The sequence below is a fragment of the Corvus kubaryi genome, unplaced genomic scaffold (assembly GCF_017639235.1).
Source record: "Corvus kubaryi isolate FWS band 111438036 unplaced genomic scaffold, C.kubaryi_AGA036_p1.0 68, whole genome shotgun sequence".
In the NCBI taxonomy this organism is placed as follows: domain Eukaryota; kingdom Metazoa; phylum Chordata; class Aves; order Passeriformes; family Corvidae; genus Corvus; species Corvus kubaryi.
In genome coordinates, this window is record NW_024582056.1 from 18466321 (window position 1) to 18472451 (window position 6131).

General features: G+C 36.4%; 1 long non-coding RNA gene across 1 annotated transcript; it reads right to left on the minus strand.

The window, feature by feature from the left end:
- Positions 1-4349: 4349 nt before the first annotated feature.
- Positions 4350-5313, minus strand: LOC121674533. Its single transcript, XR_006019667.1, has 2 exons — positions 5231-5313; positions 4350-4550 (listed from the first exon to the last, which is right to left on the minus strand). It is a non-coding gene; the product is annotated as an uncharacterized LOC121674533 (long non-coding RNA).
- Between the last annotated feature and the right edge of the window lie 818 nt (positions 5314-6131).

A 6131-nucleotide genomic window follows, 5' to 3' on the forward strand; every position in this document is an offset into this window, starting at 1 on the left:
GCTCCACCACTGACCTTTTATGACATTCTGCAAAGCTCACTGTCAGCACTACAAGCTACAAAGTAATGGAAACAAAACCCAAAACAATTCCCAAACCGGGATCAGTTTCTAACCACATGTAAGCTCAGCCGTGTTACGTAATAAAGTGTTCCAGCCTGTATTTTGCATCTGTAATTATTCCCCATCATTCTTTATACAACCTTTCTAATGTGTAAAGTAGTCATATCCATATTTAAGAGGATGCTTGCTCCTTTTCACTTTAGAATTGATACCTTGTGTACGCAAACAGGCAGAGGCAATTTAATAGTCCCTCAAAACAATTTTGTCACTCAAGTGATATGAATACTCGAAAAAACACAATTCTCTCATTTTCACATATATCACCTATGCTCTGACAGGGTCAGGCACGAATGCAGATTTGTGCCATCCATTTAAGTCACAATTTACCTAGTTCGATCAAACATAGTAAATTAATATTTTCACTTGGCATAAGCATGGCTGAAATATTTTTGCAATGTGTCTACACTCAAGATTTAACTTTCTAAATGCTGTAAAAACAGCTGTGCTGACTTTCCATTCATTTATATATATATGTAGTTGTATGAAAACTGTTAAAAAGGTTTGTAGAATTGATATATTTTAAAAGCACATTTTTAATCTTTGAAAGATAAGTGGGTTGCAGAGAGCCAAATAGGTACATATTCAATACAAAATATTTGAACTGAAATTTTTAAATTTCAAGGCAATCAGTGACCCTTTCTTCACAGAAGACAATGTGTTATCTTGCAGGAATTGTCGCATGAGAAACACTGAAGAGCAGCCAAGCTGTACCAGCTTGGTTCAACAGGCTGTACCTGGTATGAATGGCACCTTTAAACATGCTGATTGAGCCTGGTGAGCTGGGGTTAATTTTCAGGGGAAGTTCATGGAGAGCAAGGTTGGATTTATTAATATACTGATTTTCCCTCAACTACACTTTGATCACTGACTTAAACTGAAGTTCTTGGAGTGAAGAAACATATGCTAAAGAAGAACTTGTCATGCAGGACATCTATAATTAAAGATCTTCAATGAAAGCATTTCACAACACCTCCATTAAGCTTTGTCATGCTGCAAAAAACCCATGAGCCTCTGTGTAAAGAAAAGTTAAACAATTGTCAGCTGAAAGCAGATGAGGATTTTATTGAATATCTGTATTACTAATGCATGAAGAGGTACCCATGCAGAGCACAGCAGATACACTCATTGCTTTTAATTGTGCAATTTTTGTTACCAGTGGAACTACTAAACAAAAAGAGGAGGATAGATTTCCATTACTGGTAGCTACACTTTTATTTCAGGGGAAATCAGTGACCTAGGTCACCGAGTTGTCACTGATTCTAGTGCCAGGATCACCTCCACATGATGAGACAGGTAGCTTTACTTTTTTGAAGACCGCACAGATCAGGCACTCAAACCCCACTAGCCAGGGTTACATAAAGTACGGATAACCATTTCAAAATCTTCCCTCTGTGAAGGAATAAAATTATTTGACCAGGCAGTTAAAAGAAAAAAGTTAACATTCACTTAATCTTTAAAGGAATGTATATCAACAAAGAAATAAGTATGCACTACTTTAATTACCAATTACCAAAAAAGCATTATTGTCATTTCTATAGTCACATTAAGTTTGCACTAAGGCCACAGTAATTGTATCTTGAGCCATGGTGCAAACATCCAGATTACTGGAAAGCAGTTTTTGAAGTCTGTGTTCAGCATAGCTGGGGAAGAGACCCCGCTGGGCAGCTGTCCTGGCAGAACATACTACCACAAATCATTCTTCAGCTGTAAGGTTGTAATTTCATTTATTTTAAATGTTGGTATTAAAATATTGAGAGGTACATGACAGATAGAAGCTGGTATAAATATGAAATATATCTATTGCCCAGTGTAAAACTGGTTTAATGTTTTAATTTTATTAATTCTCAGTGTAAATTTTTAAAATTTCTTTTAGGTGAGGATCCATATCATTCCAAGTACTAAGGAAAACATTACCTGCAAGGGTAGCCATAACCAAAGCAGGAACATGCTGACTCTGGATACTGGAGATTCCCTCTTTGAGAACTTTGCTTTTCAGACCTCATTTGTTTCTTTCACTAATCTACTAAGCTTATAATAGAAATTTTCTAAATATTAGATTCAAGTATAATCCAGAACCTCATTCTGCACACTCTGTCTGGTCAGAGGCTCTTTCATGAAAAGATGAAGAGTTCACAGGTCTTTGCTGAAGGTAGTGTTAAAGCAGTACCTTACACCCTTGGGTATAAGAAGGGAGAACTGAGTGTTTTGTCTCCTTTATTCTTGCACCCGGAAGACTGAGGTCAGAATATAGAAAACAGACTACTATCAAGATACAGTTGTTTTTTCATTCATTCATCTTTCTGAGCCAACAGCAGTGCAAAAGGCAGGAAACATACTTTCATTTGTTCCCAGTTTTAATCTCTTCTATGGTTTTCCTATTAGCTCTTTTTCCCTGTCTGCTGCTGTTTCATTTACAGGTTTTCTCAAGTACCCACATTTTCAAAGGGAAATCCACCTGGTTTTCATTTGATATTCTCAAGTCCTGTGGTGTCAATAAAACTCATCTACTCCAATCCATACTACTTTGGATTTATATATTAAGCATGGCAGAACTCAGGCATGTGTCATTTTTCAGGGGCTAAATGGAAAAAAATTCTGTTTCAAAAAGTGGTATCACACATTTGAGTTTAATATTGTGAAAAGTCAACATGATGCAAAATCGCAGAGATGCTGAGTATTTCATCTTTTTCAGGGAACAGAAATATGAACACTGAAAACATACATTTCAGGGAACAGAAATATGAACACTGAAAACGTACATTTCTCTTTGGTTTTCAAGTTTCGTCAAAAAGAAGCCATTCAAAAGGCAAATGATCAGGCATGAAGAGAGACAAAGAAATAGGTAAAACATAAAATTCATTGAAAACACATAGGCAGTGAAAACATTAAGGCTTTTTCTTCACATACGGGGATTTGTAAAACCAGGAATGAGTGTTACAAGTCTTAAAAGCTGTCCTGAATCAATTCAGAAGTTTCCCAGTTTGAGCATAAGCCAAATGACTACCCAATGAAGAGTAACAGATGCACCTGATGACATAGCATCCCAGTTCAAGGACATAGCAGAAATATCACTCTAGTTCTCCCCAGTGACAGAAAAAACTATTGATTGCACATTTACAGCTCAAATGCTTTTTTTCCCTCCTTTCTAGAGTAACAACAGAATTCTAAGTGTATGAAGAGCTTGTGGGTTTGGCTTCAATTCAAGGCCAAACAAAGGGCTCAGACTTTCACCACAGACTACAGAAGAATTTACAAGTTCTCTGTTCAGATTTGTGAAAACTTGTTGATCTTCAAGCTAACAAGTATTTTCAACACAAGCAGCACACAATAACACAATGTTCCTTTTGTTTTCTGATGGAAAATTCTACAGGTACCAAAATCTATCTGAGAAAAGGCTAGCTGATAATTTGAATTCAGCTTTATCTTGTGCATTTTGCACTGAGAACCTGAATCACTGATAATTGATCTGCCGAACTGAGTCACTGAAGAGAGTCAAGTAATTTCAATAACCTGGAGGCACATATTGTTTCTCTAGGCAGGAAATAGAAAGAAAAAAAGAGGAAAAAAAGCCCAAACAGTTCATTTCATTCACTGAAATGAATAAATAATTTGTTGAACATGCAAAGAAAACTCGTTAATTTTTTTATATTCAGCATGAAAATATAAATAAATACGTAAACCCCACAACAGCTAATTAATTTTAAATGGCACATTTTAAAAATTATTATTGTTATTGTCATTATTTTCAGGGTTTTACCCAGTCTTTTCTACTTTCAGGTAAACATTAAAAGAAAGCATGTATTTTAACTAGTTTCCCCTTTTTAATGTTTATTTTTATTTTCATGGTAGAAAAATGGTCTTCACACACATAAAGACATATTTCTCTTCTATTCTCTCTCTTCCACTTCATTTTTCCCAAAAGACGGCAAAAAATAAGGAGGAACTATGAAAACTTAAGCAAGTGCACAACTTCTAAGTCATGGTTATTAATTTGTGATTTATGTTTTCAGTTTCTATGACATATATTAATACAAAAGTTATATAGATTTTTTTTTAAGTAAAAATCTCAAAAGAAGCAAACCTCTGTCAAGCAGTCTCATTAAGAGATGAGAAACTGAGCAGAGAGAACAACCCCTGAAAGCTGGCTTTTAACACAGGAATTGAAGATATGAAAATAGGCTGCCAGAGAAGACAAGTGGAAAGAGTTGGGTATGGGGGTCACTTCCTTGCCTTGGACTGGAGTTCATGTAGGAGAGGGAGACTGTCTGGAAGAAGTACAGCACAACAGGATCAGGTCTGTAGTACTCATGAAGAGCCAGTGTCCACACGAAGCACATTTTGGGGAAGTTCACTTCGGGATAGCTCTAATTTGTTGCCATCATCTGAAGCCCCATCAGCAGTTGGAGGGCATTCGGGAGTGTCCATTTCCTCTGCATGCAAAAGAGTTTTATACTTTGAGATGGCAGTGAGTTCTGAATCAACAAATGTTAAGTGGGGAGAACTGGGAAACTTTCCTCAAAAGCACTTTGCTGATTAAAACTAAAATCTCAAGCTCTTTGTTGAAGATAAAGTTCTTCAGGATTGAGTCATTGTCTCCTATCCAGGATATAGAGGCATTGGTACTAAAATGATATTCCTCTTTTCTATTTCCAGCTTAACAGTAAGCATAAAATTTACATTTTCTTTTCCCTTCTTCCCAAAAATGTTTTACTGTTACAGTGCACTTCAGAGGTAAACGAACTTGCAACTAGAGAGTTTTGCAGTTCAGAGAACAGTGTAAAGGGTGATACTTCAAAAGACAAAGTTAAAGACCTGTTTAATTTCTACAATGATTTTTAGTTTGTACCCTTCTGTGATCTCAGTGAACCAGTATGTAATGTGACAATGACTTTGATTTCTCTAACACCCTAAAATTTTACCATTTTTTCAAATGTTTTAATGTCTGTCATGACGTAACTGAAATTCGTTTTTCTTTTTTATGCTAAAATGTTGATGAAAACCCACAAGAAAGGTGCTATATATAGCAGTGCTGTATGGGAAGGAATGTATCAAATTTAGAGTCCCCTTAAGAGGTGATCCTACATTCAAAGAAGTCAAAAAAGTGTGAAACCTGTAGTTATTGAGGCTGTGGAAGCTGCCTATTCTTCGAATACACCTTCTGATGAGAAGAGACCATTTCATGGTGGTTCTTCTGGAATGGAAATAAAGCATACCCCATTATGGATTAAACCCGCTTTTAAAATGGTTGTTCACAGCTTTGGTACAGCAGGTACAGAAACACTGCAAATAAAGTAGCAAAGAGACAAACAGGGCAGTCATAAAAGGTTCAAAAGTTATTGAAGGCAGATAAAATTTTTCTGAACTCCTGACTAAAATTATAAGTGAAAATTATGTTTGTGATATCCTTTTTCCTTTTAGTTCATTTCTTGTTAAATATGTTACATCATCAATTCTTTGTTACTCTTCACAGTGTTGATCAAGTTCTGTGGGAGAACAGGGTTACCTGGCCATGCCAGGCAGGCTGAGGTTATTTAATACAGCGAAATAATTAGCAAGATTTAGGATAGAGTGGTCTATTTCTGTTCTTGGGTTTTCTTTTTGTAGTGGGTTTGGTTTGTAACTGGGCAGAAACACCAATTTAGTGTAGTGGTTTGGTCCAAAATACTCATTACTGTTTACCTTCTGTGAGATAAGAATTAGGAGAAAAGCAAAGCAGGCACCAAACTTGAAAGAATATAAAGAAGTTTATTAACAGACCTAAAAGAAGAAAGAGGGGGAAAAAAAAATCATACCACACCTTCAGAACACTTCTACTCCCCCCACCTTCCTCCCTTCTCCCACTGACAATGTAAAAAGACAACCTTTGAGATGTTCAGTCTGTTTGCCACTTCCATAATAACCTTGTTCAGTCCATTTAGGAAGAGGAGTCTCTCTTGCCCATGCTATGAAAACATTATCACAATGAGACAGCCGCCCGGGGTTGGTTCTCTGCTCGCATGTGAGTCCCTTCC